The following is a 21,447-nucleotide window of genomic DNA, read 5'->3' as shown; positions in this document are numbered from 1 at the left end:
ATTTCTGCAGCATCGGATACATGCAGCACTGATGCTAGGCAGCTTAAGGAAAGGAAGTCAGTATATTTGATTTAAGGCTCTTAAGATCTGGGCTGTTCTCTAATTAATTGCCTATTTAATAATGATAATAATAATTAATACTAAACTCTTATCTATTCTTTTCTTTAGTAGAACTGAAAGTGCAATACAGAAAAGGTGATTATTCTCATTTTACATATGGTGAAAGTGAAGCAGAGATGGGTGGATTACCTTCCCCAGTGTCACACATCAGTCTACTGACAGATCTGGGAATAATAGCTCAGTTTTCCAAGCCTTGGTCCAAGCTGGAGATGCCAGGTCTCCTGATGGGGTTTTCTGAGTGTCCATGACTGCTTCAATGCTGTTCCTATTGCAACACTTCCAAAAACTGGAGGAAACAACTTCTAGACCAGGGTTCACACACTTCAGTTCAAGGTCACACTGAAAATCAGCTACTAGATAAGAATTTCCTCCAGGGGAGCTGATGGACTGTCTCTCATGGCAGTACACAGAGCAAACTTGGCTCTCTGGCTGGTTCAAAGGCCTTCCAAGAGATACGTTTCCTATTTTGAAATGAACTTCACTTCTTTCTCTCTTCTCCTTTCCCTGTGCGTGCCTTGTACCACTACCCAAACAGAAACCACTGCATACATTTTTTTCTTTCATAGTCTCTTGTGCCTTGGTAGCTTTGATTCCCCTACCCCCCCACCCCCCCAGTTTTATTTCAAGATCCACTTTCTTTCTGCAGCCTCTTCACTCTTTCCTTGGCTCTTTTGAATGAATTTGTTGTGTATCCTTGGGTGTATGTCTTGCAACACCTCTCCAATTAGTGTTTATATTCATCCCAAGGCACAAGCTGAGGGTGGCTTTATGAGAATCACTCCATTGTCTGACACCTTGTACACCATTTCTGCAGCACTCAATATCGCCCTCCCTGACATGGGTATTCTGGGTTTTGCTGAGTTTGTGTAATGAGGGTAAGACCTCTAGGAAGCCTGTTTCTCTGGAGGGATTCAAGGATGATTAACTGTAAAGGTATATTTGGGGTTTTTTCTAACAGAGATTTCCTGTATTTCTCAGATTTGATTAGCTGAATTCTTATTTTATGGAGAAAAAAAAGACGTAAAGTTCACTCTTCAGTGAAATAATACTTGCATCCTCTCTGTCAATGTGTGAGCTCTTGCATATCTGTTTGCCAGAACTGAAATTTTTGCAAAATCTCCTTCAGGCAAGGCTGTAGTGTCCTGAGCTGTAACAGGTTTAAGCAATCATTTTGTAGCTGGATATTCCTCAATTCCCCTTGCATATCTAACTAGAAAGGAGAGATGAAGAACAGCTTAAAAAAGCTGGGAGAAAGTAGAGTGTTTCTGTATTAGCTATTAGCAGGTCAAAGGCTTTTCCTAAGGAAACCTGCCCATTTAAACAGAAAACTGAGAGCACACGGAGTTTTTTCCTCTATCTTCCCTGCAGAGAGTGAAGTGAAATCCAGGCATTAGTGCTAAATTGTATTCAATTTTTCTAATGGCTTTACATAAGTAGCTTTTTCTCCTCCATGTCAGTACACTTGACAGCCGTTAAATACCACCCTTGTCAAAACAGGCCCTTGTCCTTTCAGTCCTTATCCCGGTAAAAGTCCCAGTTCCTGTCTGAAGCCATGAATCCCATGCTGCAAGTGAGTTGTTGCACTGGTCTCTGCAGTCCCTGTGTACAAGCAGGCAGCGAAGCCCCTGTGGGGCTGCCAGGGCTGAGTACACCGTGGCCAACCCGTCCAGCCCAGCCGGGGGCACCCTGAGCTCCCTCCCAACACATGCCCCATCTTGCTCTTGTGCTCCAGAGTATATTAAAAAACCAAACAAGCTATTTCAGACCCTTTGAGTGCCTGAAGACAGTTACAAAAAATCTCTCTGCTCTGTTATAACATCCAGTGCCTCTAACAGTGTGGCGCTGCATGTTGCATGAGAACCAAGCCTTTGTCAAGAGCAGCTCCTAACTGATAGGTTCAGAAAGACATATTGAAACTATAAGTGGTGAATACAGTTGCTTCTACTATCTGACATCTTCTGAAAGCTTCACAAATGAACCTTCAATCACTGTCTGAAATACATAAGGACCCCTTGCATGTTGACTCCTCCCAGGATCTGAAGGGTCCTCAGCACTTGCCAGGGGAGACTCCCAATCTAGAGGTCAACGTCGGATATCTGGGGTCAGCCACCAAACCTTGGGGTTAGACCCCAAGTTCATCTACAGCAAGGACACAAGCTTGCCCTCATTTGAATGTAGCATTTGTGAGGAAAGGAGTCAGGTTGGCAGCACATTTCATCTGAACATCTGACTGCTGGACTGCCTTCCATCAAATCCACCTTTGGCCCAACTGGGCTTTGGCATGGTCTGGTGTCCACCCAAATGAGGACATGCACCAGGAGGAGATGGCTCTTTGTCCCACAGGACTGGCTTTCTGACACCAAGGTCAAGCGCCTCCTTCCCCTCATTGGCAGAGGTTATCCATGGTGACAACCAGCTGTTCCAACCTCCTCGCGCCCAGGTGAGGGTCACGAATGAGCTACGAGCAACCAGGTTACCACCATCAGCTGCTGCTGCTGCTCACTCCCATTGCTGTCAGCAGGACTTAGACCCCAGCAGAGCTCTGGCATCTCTGAATAGAGGAGCACTACGGGCACCTGCGATTCACTGCTGTCCTTCAGCTAATGAGTAACAATGAATTAAAGCACATTATTTTCAGGGGAGTGTCTGACAACACGCAGACATAGAGTCTCCTCGTGGTGGGAAGGGGTCCTGTAAAGCACATGAGACAGCCCCTCTCCGGTGTCTCCTCTGGCAGAGGAGTAGGTGACCCTGCTCCCGTGGGTACATCCCATCTTCGTGACACCAGCCCTCTGTCCAAAACTGCCTCGTCAGGGAGTGACATTACCAGCCTGGCTGGATTGAGCTTTTCTGTCTCCAAAAGCCCTATCAGCAGCATACATGTGTAATTTGGCCATTACACCAACAGGAAAAAGAAAATGTTGCTTGCTTTCTGCACCATTTTCCCCTGGTGTCCTTTCTCTGTTATTTTTTTCCTCACTGCAGTCATTTAAACAATTTCCAGTTTCACATTGAAATGAAGTCATTTTAGGATGGCTTCCTCCTGTTTAAATTAGGAGGAGAAAGAAAGGGAAAAAGAAAAAGAAAATCTTTCTTGTTTTGTTGTCAGCCCTCCAATATGAGCAAGTAAAAACTATGTTCGGTGGTGGTAAGTCCCTTCACCGTTCTGGCAGAAGTACCTTGCCCATAAAAGTACTGTCACACTGCAAAGCCGAGATACAGACTTGCAAGACAGTCCCATAAATCTAACTGCCAGGCCAAAAATATCTACCTGCTCTTCTTTCAGCAAAGTTATGGTGGTGGTTGTAAGCTTTCAAACACAGTATTTTCATTATATTGATATTTTCCAATTATATGTTGAAATATATTGGTAGTTAAAAAAGCTGATTTCATAAGAGGAATTATATTTTTCAGAACTATTACTCTCTATTAAAGATCAATAAATAAAATATTCAAGGAAACGCATCAGTTCGTCAGTGAGAAACAATAGACATCAAAACAGAAACAGCCACCCTGCAGTATGACTGCAGCAGCAGAAACCAGCCAGGACCACTCCCTGAAGGGCTGGGGACCCACAGGACCTGGTGCCCCAAGGGTGCCCAACACCCTTTTGTTCATCAGCTACAAATGTGACCAGTGGGACAACTTGGTTTTTTGGACTCCTTCCTCTGGCTGATCAGCCTTGTTGCGTTTGTTTCTAAACTGGGAAAACTTCTTGGGTCATATTTGTGAAGATTTTTTTTTTTTTTAATATCACTGCTAATTGACTGCTCTAGGAGACGGGGGAGTTAAAGGATTTAAGTTGATAATGTTTCAAATATGTAGGAGAGAGTAAGGACAGCTTTACACTAATGCACCAGGTGAAGGCTTGAGGAGCCCAGGTCAGCCGGGGGCACAGGCACAGTCCCCCAGCATGACTTTGAACCAGTCATTTACTCTCATCAGCTCCTCATCTGCAAGATGGTGAGGACATGTTTGTCAGTGTGCTCAGAGGTTGGGGTAACAAACACCATTAATGAATGGATGCTGAAAAGGGACATGACACTTCTCAGTTCTGGCTTTTGGGGCACTTGCTCCAGCCTTTTCTCTCCTGGGAGGGCTTGGTCCCAGGAGCAGCAGGAGATGCTCGGGGGCCATGATGCTGTGACTGGATTTAAGCTGCTCAGCCAGGGAGAGGCACAGTGAATGCACAGCATCCCAGTGCATGGGAGCATCTGTCTCCATCCATAGCTGCAAGCACTCCCACAGCAACTAATTAGTGTTATTAATGCTGTGTTCCCCTAGCTGGGCATGCTGCAGATTGCCTATGTTATATCCCTCCCTACCGCCCCAGGAAAAGCCCTGGAAGCAAACATGCCTTGAGCGTGCCCTGCAGGTCAGCTAAACCTGACCCTGCGGGACCAGAGGAGAGGGCTGAGCTTTAGACAAAGAAACCCCATGCAAAAAAGCATCGGTGCAAGGAAATTATTAAGGGTTTTCATCTTCTCTGCAGTGAAGTTCTTGCTGGTTGATGAGACCAGCCTTGCTGGGGATGCTGAAGCTGTAGAAGCTGAAAGGGACACAGCAAAGTCCCCTTGCCGGCACAGCCTGAGCAGGAGCTGGTGACGTGAAACCTCTGTGCGCCCTGGCTGAGCCCCTCCCTGCCCACAGCGCAGCCTCCCCAGCAAGGCCACCAGCTCCCAAGGCAAGCTTCATGCCATGCGTGCCCAGCAGGCACCGTTCAACAGAGGCATCCAGCAGGGATCCTGATGAGAAACACAACATGCCACCAGTGCAGCATAAGCACCACGCTGCTCTGAAGATGAACACCACATTAATGCCAACATCTGCTTACACCGCATCTACTGCTGGCGCTTCTCCACAGTGACCACTGGCTGAGCATGCAGAAGCAAATGCTCCAGGGGAAAACTAAAGAGCAATTTTTTTTTGTCTGGCTGAAATGGAAAAAGAGGATCCAGCATACATGCTCCTGTATCAGAGACCCTTCTCACAGGTGAGGGGGTGGGACTTTGGCTGTGCCTAAGGCAGGACCGGTATTCAGGAGACCTCCATGGGGTTTTTGGGAGAATGCAACCTTGCTGTCTCTCCAGGGCAGGCTCCTGTGCTGTGCCCACCACCATCACCAAGTGGGCTCCTGTGGAGTTCAAAGCAAGTGCTCCTGCTGCACACCTGACACCTCACACTTCATTCCTGGTGCAGACATCTCTCCTCAGCTCAGCCTGTGCATGTCCCTTCCAGCACAGCCGGTCCAGCAGCAGGGTGCCAGTCTAGCCTGATGATTACTTATGATTAATATATTGTGTTAATCGTAGTTCACGGAAGAAGTGCATGTGGCCCGTGGCTCAGAGAGGTTCCCAAGAGGCAGAGGAAGGTCTCACAACTGAGAGAGCATCTCATGAGCAAGGGCAAGCTGAGGGTTGAGCTAAAAGAAATCACCCAACAGCTTTTTAATTTGTCACCTGGATTTTGATCCCCTCAGTTTCATATTTTTGAGCTTTTCTCCTCAAACAAGACAGCTACTAACAATTTCCTTAAATAAACTCAGGTGTTTTCGCATAATCAGATTATTGCAGGAACCGGAACCTGTTACACAAGGTGCAAACACAGAATCCCCCAAGCATCAAAGTGTTGTCACCTGGATAGATGGGAAGCACATTTTTGCAGGGGGAGGGTTATCCTTCATTTTTAAATTTGCATTTTGATCCAGTTAGCTTCTTGAAAATTTAGCAGTCCCTCCTAAGTTTTATCAGAGCCTCAAGGGACCAGTGTTGGGAGAGCAATGCATGAGGAGGACAACGCACCACGACAGCACGAGACTGCAGCAGGTTGAGAAGGGAAACTGAAAAGGGTCACTGGAAGGACAGTGCTCAGATCCTGGATGTGTCAGGGACTTTCTTTAGTTTGATGCTAAATTCTGTGAACTTGGTTTTCACCAGTGATTTTGAGCAGGCATTGGTAAGACCACCAACACCAGATAGATCACCTGAACTATTCTGCTGTGAACTTCTGAGGTAGCAGTCAGGTGAACCAGGCACAAGTCAAGAGTTGCTCTCTGAGTTATCAATCTGACAGTGACGCGCAGAGTGTCTTAAAGCCAGCAATTTAACCTCCCGTGTTTGTGTTTCTTTATCCATAAAATGGAGCAAATGAAGTATTTCACTCAAAGAGCCTGAAACTCATGTTTGTGTGACATACTGAAAAGCAGTGTTATGATTAATCTCATATCTACAGATGCATAGGAAATGAGGATAAACAAAATGCTTTCATCTTTGGTTTCCTAAATTCAGAAATAATTTTTATCTTCAGATTGATGCAGGCAACACTATGTTGCCTTTCTTTAGGAGGCATGAAGGGGCAGTAAAAAGTGGGTTGGGACTTCGAGCGCATTTTTTCTCTGCCGTTTTGCTTAGCAGTTGAGTCTAAATGGAAGGAGAAGAAGTGGGTTTGTTTTCAGGCAGTTTGGTTTCCATGGGACTTTGAGTTATCGATCAGTTAACATCATTACCACAACAGCTGATGTGGACTTGCTACAGTCATATTCATGGCACCTCCTGGGTTTGCTAACGCACAGATTTTTGCTATCTTAATATACTGACGCTGGTTGTGGTTCATTGTTAAGGCTCCTCCTGGATTAATTTCCTTGTGAAAGCTATGCCAACCTCCAGAGCATAAATAGCATGTCACTGCAGCACATCGTGAGGACTAGATCCTGTTGGATATTTTCCAGCTGCATGTTTTTTCCATTTGACAATGCCACTTGGTCAAAATGGGAATGTTCTGCAGGAATATGTTGATTTTGACAGATTGCAGCAGCCAGGGAAGTTAAAACCCATCAGGTTTGCCACGGGGACTCTCGCTCGCTACAAAGCCCCTCCGCACCCCAGGGCCCCAGATCTCCACAGCAGCTCACGCAGCTGCAGGGCTGTGAACAGGAGCTGATTTTGCCTAAGGGCCCCTCTGGGCAACCCTCCTAGGGGATCTGGGCCCATGCAGGCAAACCAGGCAGGCACCTCTGCTTCCTCACAGCAGAGCTTTCCTAAGCTTTTTCAAATCTCATGACTTTTCCCGGAATGGAAGATTATTTTTCTGTCCTGACCCAAATAAGAATTCTTAAAGAAAACCTGTTTATAAACCTTCTGTTGTTCTGGAATACCAACACATAGAGATGTATTGGAATAATCACTGGTTAACTGCTTTGCTTCTGAGTATTGATAACAAGTGTAACCATATCTCCTTCAAACAAAAAGGTAAACAAAAAGGAAAAAAAAATTGTAATGAGATCAGGGAGACAAACCTGACCAATAATGGAAAATATTGCATGGGCCTGAATTTTGGCAGCACACCTCCTTGCCCTGTGGCCCTCAGGTCCCAGCTGGCTCACATCTGGGCAGGGGAGCCACCAAGCAGCAGTGGGGCACCGCAGCCTGGCTTTGTGCCCAGAGAGCCAGTTGTGCTCTGAGAAGAAACTGCCTATGATATCTCACTGATTTCCTTGTGTGGCTGTGGACAGAGCACAGTATTTCCTCTTGTCCCATCTGCAAATGAGGATCAGGATGCTGGCTAGGGCTGCTGCCAACCCTGCTGTGACAACGTCACATCTTCTGGAGCCTGACCTGATTTATTTAATTTGAGCTGCCAAGTAGTTCTCAGAGGGTAAGAGCTTCAAACTGCTCCTGTCTTAAACAGATTTGAAGAGATTCGCTAAAAGCAAGAGACTCCATGTCCAGGCCACTCCCTGCCTACAGCCCAGCACAGTCTGACATTGCTTTTTTGTAGAGATCTGAAATGCATTAAAGTATAACAAAATCAGCTTCAAACTCAGGACTATCCATATGAGGGGGTAATGCATGCAACTAAGATATTTGCACCCTGATTTTGCTCAGGTAAATGTTCCCACTCCTGTCTTCATAAACCCTTTGGTGGGAAATTTCTCTGCATCTCTGTCATGGTCCAGGAGTCCTCCCTGACCACATCTTGAATAGCGACTAAGCACTGAAAACTTGCACTGCAACAGCAGCGAGGAGGCAAGAACAGGAGTGCGGCTCCCATGCTGTATGAAAACACATAGTGTAGATGCAGTTGCTAATCTTTTTGCAATGCTTTCTTCATACTGAACTGATCAGTGCCCAGAATAAGACTTGTGGCCTTCTGTGAGTTTTCTAACTTGCTGTGGGCAGGTGGAAATGGCTGGCCATGAGGCAGGCTGACCCTGACTCCATCAGCAGCTGCTTGGTTGTAAGCTCCCCAGCAGCTAGTGCAGGCACATCCACAGCACAGTCTGCAAGGCAGGTAGAGCTGCACTCAGGGCAGTCTTTGGCCCATAAAGTGTCAAATACCTTGGTTTTAGAAGGAGCCACTGGCACTTAGAACTTTCTACAAGTCACTCAAGATTTGAAAACTATCACCCTGTCAGCCCTGCAAGTTGTGTCTGTGAAGGATGGAGCTGGGAGCTCATTTGCCAGCCTCTGTGTTATTCTTCTTAATTTTACCATGTTTTCTTGTAATTTTTGGTGGGAGAGGTTGCTGTGAGCCCTTTGATCTTTGTGTAAATTTGAGTTTGATTATCAGAACTTTGCCAAAAATATCCTTGTTTTTCTCCATCGCCTCTAAATGTTTGTGCACTGCCAATGAGTGACCCAGATTGACAGTGTGAAGCTTGGTTTTCTGGAATATGAACAGGTAGGAATGAGTTTTGATCTGCTAGGGGCAGTGCATAATTTGAGTACAACTACCTTTGTAGCTTTGCTTGTGAGTAAGTTTTCATAGCTCAAAGGAACAGTTTCAGCATCTGAGAAATCCTATGCTAAACAGCAGTTTCAGAAAAAAATTAAGCAGAATTACTGCAGCCATAAAATTGAGGAAAGTTCAGTTTGCTGTGACCTTAAGCTCAGTTTCTTTATACTTCCCGGGAAATCCTGGTGTTTTGCTCCTTCTGATGCTCACTCTAGACAGAGCATGCTCATCCTTATTCATCATTGTCATTAAAAACATGAAGAAGATTTACACCGCCTTCCCCAGAAAATGTGCCTTCTAATCCTCCAAGTGTACAAAGCAGAAATAAGTCCCAAACACCCAGGATCTTACAAGAGAAAACAGATTAAAGTGCATCAAAGAGGTATCTAACATGATGCTTTATTTCCCTTTTTAAGTGTCCTTTGTCTGTGCAGTTTTTTTCTTTAAGTTTGATTCCTGTTACCAACGGTGTATATTTGTGTAACAGGAGCAGGCAGGTGTGTGTCAGAGGTTCATGCCCTGCTGTGCTGGAAAGGTTGAGACACCTCACGTGAGAGAGGTCTCATCACTGAGAGCTCATATTTGGAATAGAAAAGCCAGACAAAGGGCTCCAAGGAAAGATGGTTTCTTTCAACATGCAGATGGGAATGGAGGCAGAGAGGTGCAGGGATAGAGTTTCTTAAGAACTTGGGGCTGTCAAGCACAAACAGGTTTTCAGAAGAGCTGAGCTCCCATTTAGTAAGTAAAATAATGGGCTAATTCTTCCAAAAAACTCTGGGCAAGGGGAAATGAGCTCTTCTGGGGATCATGCCTTATAAAGTTATTGTAACGACTTGGCTTTAGTGCCAAGTGTATGAATATCCATCACAAAGTGACTTGCCAAAGTGGTACAGGGAGGCTGCGATATGTCTGGGGATCAAACTCTGGTCTCTGAGACAAAGTACATTATTCAGGCCTCTTACTTGTCTAGAAAGCACAAGATTTGTCCTTGGCTTAGCTGTCTTGCTTTAGACAAAAAAAGAGAGCTGAAAGCACATCTTGCAATTCCTTAGGAGACTTTTGCGCATTTCCCTGGGGAGTTTTAGGGAAGGACCTGATGAGGATACTTCCTCAGGGCTGGTATGACTGTGAAGAGGTAGAGACAGCCCCACATTGTCCTGCCTGCCCTGAGCAGTGCAAAGAGCTTTGGGACTGAGTAGGATTTTAGGTCTTCCATGCACACTTTTATAATTTTTGAACAAATTCCTCCAGGGCTGCTAAGCATGATGAAGGCTTGGAGAATGAATGCCTGTGAGCAGGTTGGTGAAACATCTTTCCCCAAGTCTTATAATATCATATGCAGGATAACTTTTCTTGCAAAAAACAAAGGCAAAACTTAAACACTGCTCTGCAAGCAGTGCAAGGGGTAAGCATTGGTGTGGTGCCACCCTTTCTGTTTCTTATCCATGACCTACCTTTTATTCAGTAGGATCTCTAGCTCAGCATTTCCTTCAAACAGGCTTTCACACTGCAGCCTGGAGAGCCACTTGGCTAATTGTTACAGAAATAATTACAGGTAAGTAGCTGAAGGCAAGGAATGGGAACAGAGGCTTTCTTAGAGATGCAGTTTGCAGTTCTGGATGCATTAAATAGACTTGTTCCCCTCGCAGCTGCCTGAATGCCTCCTGCCTTGCTGAAATTGTCAAGAATCGTCACATGAAAATATCCAAGGAGCCACAGAGGCCACAGGACAGGACTCTAATTCACATCAGACCCACCCTAAGTAACTTTCATTAGCAGCAATTAATTCTTTTCCTTGAGAGGCAGCTGTGAGGCCAGACCTGCTCCCTTCCCGGTGGCTGGCTCTGTATTTTGCTCTCATGACATAGAGTTACAAGCCTTAACCACCACCAGACAGCAGGACTGTGATGGCACCTTCCACTAACATGGCTCATTTCACTGTCTGTGATACAGGGACCTGCCGGAGGTCCCTGGGCTCCTGCAATCAGACGTGTAAGAGAAAAGAGGAACCACTGGTACTGCCTAACAAGAACAATCATACACTTTGCCTGAATATCAACATTTTCTTAAGTTCAGCAAAGAGCTCTGCTAACTCTGTTTTCCTCATTAGCCTCTAATTCCAGGACCTCTGAGGTTCCTGCTCCTAAACCCCAGCTTCCTTTCCTCTCACCCTGCTGTTTCTCCATTTTCTCCACAATGTGCCCTGACACCTCCAGCTGAACACAGACCTCTGTTATTTACTCCCATGTTGTTGAATGCACCCTCTAAACCAGGGACTTTATCCTGCCACCTTGCAGCTGGACAAGTTTGTCTGAAAGAAGTCTGTGAGCTGTGGGGAGCATTGCTGTGTCCATACTTTTTTTTTGAGTCACCAGAAGTGCTACACGCTGACCTCCTGAGGCACACCATGCTCTTGTGCTATTTGTTCACACTTTTGTTATTCAAAGGACAACCTGGCAACATGTTGCTCCAAGTCTGGATTAACAATCAGCATCCTAAATATACATGCCATCACTGTGGGCGCAATGGCACAGTCCAAGCAGATGTGAGGTATCGCTGCTGTAGGAGCACATACAGCCCTTGCTGGTGTGGTGGGTTGACCCTGGCTGGACACCAGGTGCCCATCAAAGCTGCTCTATCCCCTTCTCAACTGGAGAAAATAAAACAAAAGGCTTCATGGGTCGAGATAAGGACAAGGAGAGATCACTGCCTTGTCCCAAGGCAGCCCTGGGCACTGCCACTGAACCCTTCCTGGGACAACTGTGGGGCTTGAACTACCAGGCTTGAAGGTGACCACAGCTTCCCTTATAGCATGTGAGCACAGCAGGTCACCTCCACTGAAGTCCCAGTAGGTCCTTGGTTCATGCCTGGTCCCTGGTGATTCAGTCATTTAATCTTTTTGCTCCTCTGCAGAGTCCTGCAATTCCCTGAGGTTCACCACTGCAGCGGAAGAAGAGCCTGCACCATTACAGTTAGTTTATATTATACTTTAGGTTTTGCCCAGTACTCATGTACTAACATTCAGTGCAACTTCAGAGGTTTCCACCATGTGAAATGAAGTTAATTGTTGGGGCAGTAGTAAGTGGTGAAAATTAAACCTTCCTCCACAAGTACTTGTTCCAGAAGGAGATTGATTTGAATTTGTTCATCATGACAGAGCCGTGGCAAAGTCTGCAGGACCTGGCTGCCGCGGTCAGCCCACCCCATCATGTCCCTGCTCTTGCTCAGCAGACCTGGATCTTCTGGGACCAGTTTGGGGGTACCCCCACTCCATGTCCCCTGGACCTGCCACCTCCTGTGGGTGCATGGGCCTGCCTGCATTGAGCATTCTCCCACATAACCCTGAACAGGGCTCAGAGTCCTAACGCCACTAACTGGGAGATGCTTCTTGCTGGGTTGGCTGCAACTTCCTCATGGAAGGGGCGAGACCGGCTGGTTTGGAGAGGGGAAACAATGCCCATGTAAGTAAGGTCAATGGCTGTCAGCCCTACTCCTGTGCCAACCAACAGGGCCTGGATCACCCAAACTGGGCACCCATCTGTTTTATCTTGTAACTGAGAGCTGCACATGCTTGATTTAAAGTGAAACTCGTTGGTGGAATTCCCTGGGTTAATTTACAATTAACTGTAAGCTTATTTGGTTTTAGCTCATCACATCATTTGTTGTTTTGTGTTCACCAATGCATGCGATTGACATAACTTTGGAAATAAGTAGAACAAAAACAAGCACTGCAATCCAGAAAGAAAATAATTCAAGATGCATCAGCTTAAATTCACTTTTTTTCTTGTAATTTTTTGGGGGTTTTAGAGCTATCACAATTTTGTGTCTTATGGTACTTGATATCAGGAGGGACTGGTTCAGAGCCTCAGTTCCTGGAGTACTTTGATTAAAGAAAACATTTGTTTTCTTTTACAACAGAAGTAAGTACCAGATGTCAAAACTGCAGAGTAGAAGTGTGAAAATGTGGTTTGCTACCATTCCCAATGCGCTGTTTTCCCAAAAGCTTGTGTTTTCTAGATCAATCATGTGCTTTTGTGCAAATCCTAATGGAAGATCTTTTAACAGTGTGGATTGGCAATATCACTTTTAGAAGTGGTTCCCTAATTCAAAAGAAATAGAAATTTTTAATCTCTAATTCTCAGTTCATTTTATAAAAAAGGGAGATTCGCAATCCCCAGAATGCAAAATAGATGGACAACTATTCAGGTTCTTTTAACATGTAATTTCCCATTGACAACATCTATTATGATTTCTTCATTGTATTATCTCAGGAGGGGAGGTCACTGTGCAAGTTCTTGCTGCTGCAAAATTGTGCTTCATTGTACAATTCATTTTTATTCGCATTTCCTTTCATTTGTTGCTCAATTCATCTAAGCATTGACTAAATGCAAAACTGAATCCCTAAATAGTTCTAGCATGGGCTGTGTTTTATTCTGCAGGGTTTAATGGAAGGCAGGGAAGCACCACAGCTTACAGACCTCAGCCCAGTGTGATTACGGTGCAGAAATATCCAGCATCGCACAGAGGGTGCTGAAAGGGATTGTTCCTCTCACAGAGTGGGAATAATTTGTTGCTGTTTACACTTGGGGAACACCATTCCAGCTAAGATCCGTAATGTTAGGGTTGGATGAAGAGGGAAAGAGCTCTAGGAAACTATGCGGAGCTGACTCTGTTTTGGAGGCAGCAGGCACATTTGTGGTCTGCACTGCAGCAGGAGGACACGTCAGGCAGGGAGCAGGTCTGGGCTGCCTCAAGGCACAGGAGAAAAATAACAAACTTCAGTAGTCAGGTGTTCAACTTCTAAATGCTGACTGCTGTGTCAGAGCCTAGATCTGGCAAAGGTTTCAGACAGAATGATGGGGTTTTTTTGTTAAAAAATATGAGCTTGAAGGAACCAGTTTGTGAATTTGGGTTCAATTTGTTGACTTGTCTAGGAGCAGAAAGGAAACGAACACTAAACCCGTCCCTCTGTTACTACTTTTCTCTGCATCCCAAAGAAACAACAGCAATGTGGAATGCTGAAATGTCTTGCCTTGACATTTTAGAAACGCAATTCTTCATGTACTTTATGTTTGTTTTTAGAGTGCTGTTTCTTTGTAAATTGAGTACAGTCTGACCTAAGAGATAAACTAGAAAAAGCAAACCATGCGTTAGGATCAAATGCTTTCACTTAATTAAAAATTATTTTTGCTTTCTTCCCTCCCACTTTTTTTTTTAGCTTCTCTGGAAAAAAGGACTCTTTTCAGGTCAACCTGCAGAGCAGCTTCTGCTGGCCTCTTTTCCTCCTGCTGTTTCCTATCGAGACAGCTAAGCAAAAATTAAATATATACCCCTCTGAAGCACAGAAACTTCCTTTGTGCATGCAAAGATCCTCCATCCAGGTGGAGCAGGGAGCACAAGAAAAGGAGATGGGTTGTTTTCTTCCTAAAGTCCTCTCTGGCAGCTTTCAATGTTGGTGCACAGGTCTGGTGCCTGTCTTACCAGTATCTCTGCAAACTGGGAGACCTGGGCTCTTCCAGCTGGAGCGTCCCTCAGGAGGGCTCTAGCAACACCTGCCTCTGCCCCAGGAGCATTTCTCATGACTGCTTTCCTTGTGGGGGTCCCATGCAAGGATAAGGTAGAACCTGTAGCTGGGAAACATCAGTGGAGTTGATCTTATGGCAATGACAAAGAAAGCCAGCTGTGAAGGAGCAAGCTGTGCAACTGGTGGAAGAAGTTGGTTGATGGACCAAAGGGATGTTGATGGGAGGTTTGGGGACATTTTGCTTCTAGCTCAGGTGCACATCCCTGCCCATGGCACAGATGCTTTGGGATCCCAGTGGCACAGATACTTGGGATCCCAGGTGCCTACTGTGCAAAACCCCAAGCTCAGGTGATCCAGGCTGAGCCAAGAATCAGGGGGAGCTCAGAGAGCTCAGTCCGAGCCCTGGGAAGCAGGCTGACATCTCTGGAGATGCCAGTCCCAGTCTGCTCTGGGAACTCACAGGCTGAGCTGGGTGACAGGTTCTTAACCGCTGCTGGTCATTAAAGGTACCAGACCTTTACATCTGAGTGAGCTCACCTGCAGCCAGCGGTACCCGGCTGACCCAACAAGCTGACACTCTGTGCTCCCAGCCAGCACCCCAGGAGCAGGGCGCTGGCTGTGGCGCCCCAGCTGGCTGCCAGCTCCTGCCAATGGCAAGGAGCCAGCCGAGCTGCTGCTGGACGCGCCTCTGCCTCCCTCCTGCCGAGCGCGGGCAGCGCTGCCGGCCGGTGCTATCCTCCACGCCGGCGCGGGAGGTCTGCCCACAGTTTTCAGATGGGTTGATTACGTCTGCAAAGCACTCGGGAATGCTTTGGGATGAAAAGTGTTATGTAAGTGTAAGATGATGTTATTTATAGAGTCGGGTTTTATTAAAAATGGAATTAAACTTGTGTTCCTGAAGCCTCTGCTGTCAAAGCCAAATTGGAATTTGTCCCTGTTCCTCTAGTGTTTTGCATCCAAGTTGTTTTCCTCAGTTCAGCCCAAAGTTTAAGAATGTGTTTTATTTACAAATCGTACCTCTCAGAAAGTTAATAGATCTCTTTTCCATCAGCTGTGAGGTGGCCCTGGAAGCCTGGACTGCAGCCATGCTTTGCAACCACAGCAGCTGCGGCACCAAAGTGTCATAAACCAGGAAATGAAGGCAGAATTTGAGCTGGATTAAACAACAAAAACCCCAAACCAGTGTCCTGGGCACAATATTTGCCTGCATTTAACAATCTCCGTAGCAATCCATGAGCTGTAGGGAGGGTATCCAGCTTACATCCCTGAGATGGCACTTGTTCAGCAGGCTAATGTCTGTGCTCCTGCAGAACTCAGACCTTGTGGCCTTTTAAAATCTTGCTTTATTACCTTAAAGAGCTTTATTTGCTCTTTTGAAATGTTAGATTCAAATCCTTCATATCTGTACTTTTTACAAGCCATGAAAACTCAAATTGCTGGGATGCCTGCTGAAATCCATGCTAACAGGTGTTAGGAATATTGTTTTACGAGATACAGCACCTTACATAGGTTAGTTTGCACAGTTCATCTGCTGCCCCTCACTTGTTGTAATATCTAGCATGAAATTCCACACATGCCTTTTATTTAGGAAAGAACACAAAAGTATGTTATCTTATTCCTCTGGAATTTTCCAGTTATTTAGCATGTTAGTTTAAGCATAATTGGTTAGTGGGTTCTTGAAATTTATATCTTAGCAGTACTTATTTACATCAGGCTTAAAGTAGTTTGTTTCAGTTGAGGTAAATGTGAAGCATTAGATTGCAAACGTACCTAATCCATCTCTCCTCCCCCATGACTAGAAATCCTGTGGTTAAAATAACACAGTCTCTATTCAGAGCACAAACTTAGAGCTGCTAGTGGGAGCAGGCTTGGGATTTAGACAACTCTCAGCAGATGAGTCTGTTCAAGGGTCTTCCTTGGGTTTGTTTTTCATCCTACTTCTGATCCATGAGAGGAAACCAGGCTCTCTCCTCTGGGCATGCAAGGTAAAGATTTTCTGCATTCTGTATATGCTTGCATGTGCTTGTAAAGGAGCGTGTAAGTGTGATTGCAAAAATGTTGTTTCAAATGCGATTGTAAAAATGCTGTTGCTTATAGAGTGTTTGGCAAATGGCTTCACAATCTTTAACTGTTAATCTGTTTTTGTGGATATGTCCATACGACAGCGAGATGATGAAATGATAATCTTGCACAGAGAAGCAAGCAGCAGCAATTCTCCATCACGTTAGAGAGGTTGAGCATGTAAGAAATAACAACCGAGGTGCTATTGCAATCAAGCCAGATTAAAGCAAAACTGGCATTTTGTTGACTGTCAGGTATAGTCCCTCCTGGGTTTGTCCAGCTGCTGTAATCCCCATGCGGGAGGCTGAGGTTGAGGCAGTGCCAGAGGGTGGCACTGACTCTGTTTACAGAGTATATGCTAATGCTGTTCCAGCGGGACTCTTACAGTAACAGCAGAGCGGTGCTTTCAGAAGTGTTCGGATGAGGCGTGCCAGGTAATTAACTGCCTTTATTTGCTCTTATTGCTTTCCAAGTCACAGGGGATGTAGGAAAGCATCATCTTTTCCTTGAATCCTTATTTTATTTGAAATCCAGGAAACAAGCATAATGCCCATAGAGCTGTACTCCCAGAGCCAGAGTCTGTTAACTCTCCCAGCCCCGACATTCTTGCTTTTCCCCGTGCTCTGACTCACCGGGGATCCCAAGTACCAAATCAGTCCTCCTGCAGGATGGTGTTCAAATACAGTGGGTCATGCTGCTGGATAAGAGAGAAACACCATTACTCAGGTTTATGCTTAATTTAAAAAAATGCTGCCCCTCCCTGCCCAGAGGCATGGGGCGGTGCGTGTGTGTGAGGGGCACTTATACTCTCCCTCTGTCAAGGTAGCACTAAACAAACACTGTTCCAGGTGCTCCCTTGCCAGTGCTGGAGAAAGCCTTGTCTCTCACTCAGAGACGCTCCCTTTCCTCTTCACTTCTTTCCACCCCACTTCCCTGAGTGAGACAGGATGGTTTCGCAGTGGTCTGCCTGCAATAACTGACCTCCCCTGGTATCCACTGTCCCACAGCCATGTCTCCCTGGTAGCACGCACTCCACTCCTCTGCTCCTCCAGAGAAAAGAGGAGAACCCTACTTGGCACGCCGGGTCCCTTGCAGCAGAGAGCTGCCGCGCTGTGGGGAAGCCTCTTGGCTGGCAAAGGTGCCCTCGTCCCTTGAGCCAACAATGTTGCTTTGTCCTGGAGGAAGAAATGCAGCTTTATCCCTTGGGTGCCCAGCGCAGGGAGGGGCAAGCAGGGCTATAAGGAATACAAACACACAGCTTTTCATGATGCTCATGTACAGCACGCCGTGGCAGAGAGGCAGCTCAGAGGGGAGAGAATCTGCGCAGAACAAAGAAATGCGGTCAGGCAGCAACTATAAAATTTCAATATAGAAAGTGGAGCTGATGTCATTTTAATGTCCAAACAGTGCCAAGAATTCTAAGCTCCGTATCAAGATTCAGTGCAAATCCCCCACATACTCACAATTTGTTCTTGTGGAAAAATGAACTTTTATGGAAAATATGCATGGGAACCTGCCAGAGGAGTGTGTTGCTTTATTTCTTTTATTAATTTTGAATACATTAGTTCAGAGAGCAATCCCATTTTAGCATCAGCTGCCACTATCCACAAAGCTGAAGCTCAAATGCAAATACTGGAGGTGAGGGAACTGTGGTTTTTTTGTACGACCAGTTGTTAGATGGGAAGAGCTGTTCGAGTAGGAAGGGGTGTGGGAAGGCTTAGTGGAATGACTGAATTAAGATTTTTTTACTGGTGACATATCTGAATCATGATAAGACGCACTTGAATGGAACAGAATCATCAGCTATTATAACTCTGAATGCATCAAAGGTGGGACTGCATGCAGCTCCTATGATTAAAGCTACTCATATATGTCCTGCTATAAGACTACATACGCAGTTGCTTATAACTTTGCCAAACTTGAACTATTTAGACTGAGTTTTTCCAACTTGATTGTCTGCCTTGCGCTCAGTTCTTTTCTGGAAAATTTCAGCCAAAACTGTTCAGCCATTTCCAAGAATGAGCATAGGGAAAAAGACATTGTTGTCCAACTGGAAAAAAAAGAAAGGAAGAAACAGGAGGGGGAACTTGGTGATCCTTTCGTTGGATAGTTCTTAGCCCTCTGCGCTTTGGAGTAGAGATCTGAAATTTGGCAGATTTGTGTTAGGACTGTGACTTTTTTTTTTTTTTACTTTGTAAATCTCCTCCAATTTGGCTTAGTGACAGCCTTTGAAGGGAAAAAATAGCAACTTATTAGGGATGTGCTAGGGCCTAGTAGTCAAAATCTGCTGAGATTCCTTCCCACGTCAGCGAGCTCAGCCCATCATCCCAGCAGCTGCCAGTGCCGACCCCAATGCCTCTGTGTACCCAATTGGTGCTACCAAGTTCCTGCTGCTCCTGCTGCCTCCACACAGCTCTGCAGGGACCAGGCTACCTGTCTGCAGCTCAAGAGCAATCCCCAGCTCTAGGAGCAGGATGAAGCTGGGCTCTCCTTGTAATGCTGCTCAGGGCAGAGGGGTTGGGCAATGGAAAGGCAGGCAGGGAACAATACTCTTGACACCTTCCCGGTAGAGCCAGGAGGAAGCCAGGGACCGTAGGGACACTGGGCTAAGGGAAGGTCTGGTACTCGGATGCTAAAGCTGAAGGATGGCAAGGGACTGGGATGGGGAGTACATGGTTCAGGTGAGGAGTCAGGGAAATGTGTGTCAGGATGTGAGCCATAGGGAGAGTCTGGACTTGTCAGAGCCTGACGTGAAACCTGAGCTGCCCCATCCATGGTCCCTTTTTGGGAATATGAGTGCTGCCTTGCAGAACTGGCTTCATTCCCGCTCTCCCTGCAGGGTCTTTTGTGCTGGATCTTGCTGAGGCTTTTCCCAGTCTTCAGTCAGTAGCTGTGTGGTGTGCCTCCCCTGTCTGCACATGCTGTAAGACCCTGGTACTGAATGTCCCCTCTTGGGATGGGAGTTGATGGGAGCTCTTCCTTGAGCATGTCCAGTGACACCTGATGCTGAACACTCTTGCACAGCCCCAGCCATGTGTGTTGGTCACCTACTGGTCTCAGCTCATGACCGTGAAGCACTGGGCTGTGGGACCCATAAAGCCTTCAAGGGTGGATGTGGGCATGGGTCTTGCTGCAGAGAAGGCCACAGTGGTGCAGGACAGGTAGGATGGGCAACCAAGCCAGACCCCTGATAAAATGATGCTTGAGGCAATCAAGCTGGTTGCTTGCACACTGTCTCTTCCCTCTGTTTCCATTTTGTTCAAGCGGCTAAAGCACCTCCACACTTCTGACAGTGGTACCAGAGCTCAGAGACACTTGTGAAGCACCCAGACATTACAGGGAGGTATGCCACTGAAATTTTCCCAGTGTTGGGAAAATCAGTAATTTTTATTCAGAGGAAAAACTTGTGTAGCAAATGCAGCCTAGGACACACTGAACAATAAAGAAAAAACAAAATTTTATGTAACATCTTCTACAGTGAAGACAGTCCATCCTGTACCATGGGATAAAGCTGAGACCTCTGGCAAAATACTGTGAGATCATCTAATTAACAAGTGTATCATAACACATAGCACAAGGGAAGCCTAATTCTGGCAACTCTTGCCTCATGGGTTTTTCAATCTTAACAGTATTCTTGCAGCCTATTTTTGTATGCAATACATATGCAACGTTTGCAGACAGATGGTGAAATGTCAGGGTTTCCATTTTGCCACTTGATGTGATTTCCACATTGAAAGGTAGGGAGCTGCAGTCTGCTTGTTTCCGCTCCTGCTGGAGTGACAGGGAGAGGTGGTTTCCTTCACGTTTTTTATGACTATGGGTTATGGAGCATCCTGTACAAACTCTGCTTCTACAAAACCAGGCAGCGAAGTTTCATCATCTTCATCAGTTCTTGGGAGCCCCATACACACCCTAGGACTCAGCTGTATGAGACAGTGTAGAAACAAAGACCAGAAGAACAGGAGTTGTCAATGTGAGAAGACCAGAGCTGCCTACAGACAGCTTCTGAGAGAGGAAGGAGTTCTAAGAAGCTGTGAGATGGTGTTGGACAGCCCAGCAGGCAATGCTTGCTGCAAACCAATGGCCTCGCCTTTGTCAAGGATGTCACAAGAAGGAGCTTTAAGAAGGGATTTGCAGGACAACTGAAACAGAAAAAGGAGTAGTTGGTGCTTACAGGCTTCTGCTCCAAATGTCATGGAAGAAAACAAGAAAGTGCTTGTCTGGACACTGTGACAAACAGTGCCCTAAACTTTGATGCTGGATGAGAGTGGATGGGTGGAGTGGGGAATGACAGTCAAAGGATGCTTATTGGGGCTATCCTTGTGGAAGTTGTCACAAAAGAAATAAATCCATGAAGCTGTTGTTGTTACAACTTTGATGTGATGAATACATGTGGGGAGTAACATCATGAATGAAGCAGTCAGGTCTGTGCATAAGGTTTCTTGCACAGCTCTGAAAGGGTTGCTGCCTCCTAATCTGCAACGCTGGCTGGTCCAGTCAGCTCCTTTCACTGCACACAGCCCAGGGAAAGCATGAGGTCACCTCATGGGTGCTAACCCAAAACCTTCATTGTTTGATGCATTGCTTGACCTACTTGAGACTCAGATACTGCTCCTATTCCACCTCTATTCCCAGCTAGCTACTGGCTATAACCCATAATGCTCTTCCTACAGTTTTGGTCTGAATTAAACCAGTATGTGTGACATAACTAGTTCAACAATCACAACACTGTGCCTTGGGAGTTAGCCTTTGCTGGAAACTAAAGTACATGCAGTTAATTCTGCAGTTCCTCAATGAAAAAAATGGGGCCTTTGTGTAATTCCTATTTCTCATTTGTTTCCAAATAGTCATGAATCATGAACTATTTTGTCTCGGAAAGTAATGCTTTTTTTCCTAATGATCTGCTTTGACCTACTGTGCAGACCTTGGTGTCTCCACAGATTGTGTGGGCCAGGTCTTCTGTTCAGAGCCACGCCAGCGTCTTGGGTTTCTGAAGGTGGTTATACAGT

The 21,447-nt window shown here is 45.9% G+C and overlaps 1 protein-coding gene across 1 annotated transcript in view; it reads left to right on the top strand.

Moving 5' to 3' along the window:
* The first annotated feature begins 16,346 nt into the window (after positions 1-16,346).
* JCAD (junctional cadherin 5 associated) overlaps positions 16,347-21,447 on the top strand; it is a 62,383-nt gene continuing 57,282 nt past the window's right edge. The window contains exon 1 of the mRNA XM_074833243.1: positions 16,347-16,362. The gene's annotated coding sequence lies outside the window, so the exon portion shown is untranslated. The remainder of the gene's footprint in view (positions 16,363-21,447) is intronic.

Source organism: Strix aluco, chromosome 1 (genome assembly GCF_031877795.1).
Source record: "Strix aluco isolate bStrAlu1 chromosome 1, bStrAlu1.hap1, whole genome shotgun sequence".
In the NCBI taxonomy this organism is placed as follows: Eukaryota; Metazoa; Chordata; class Aves; order Strigiformes; family Strigidae; genus Strix; species Strix aluco.
The sequence above is the reverse complement of the archived record's forward strand: the minus strand, read 5'-3'. Positions and strand labels throughout refer to the sequence as shown.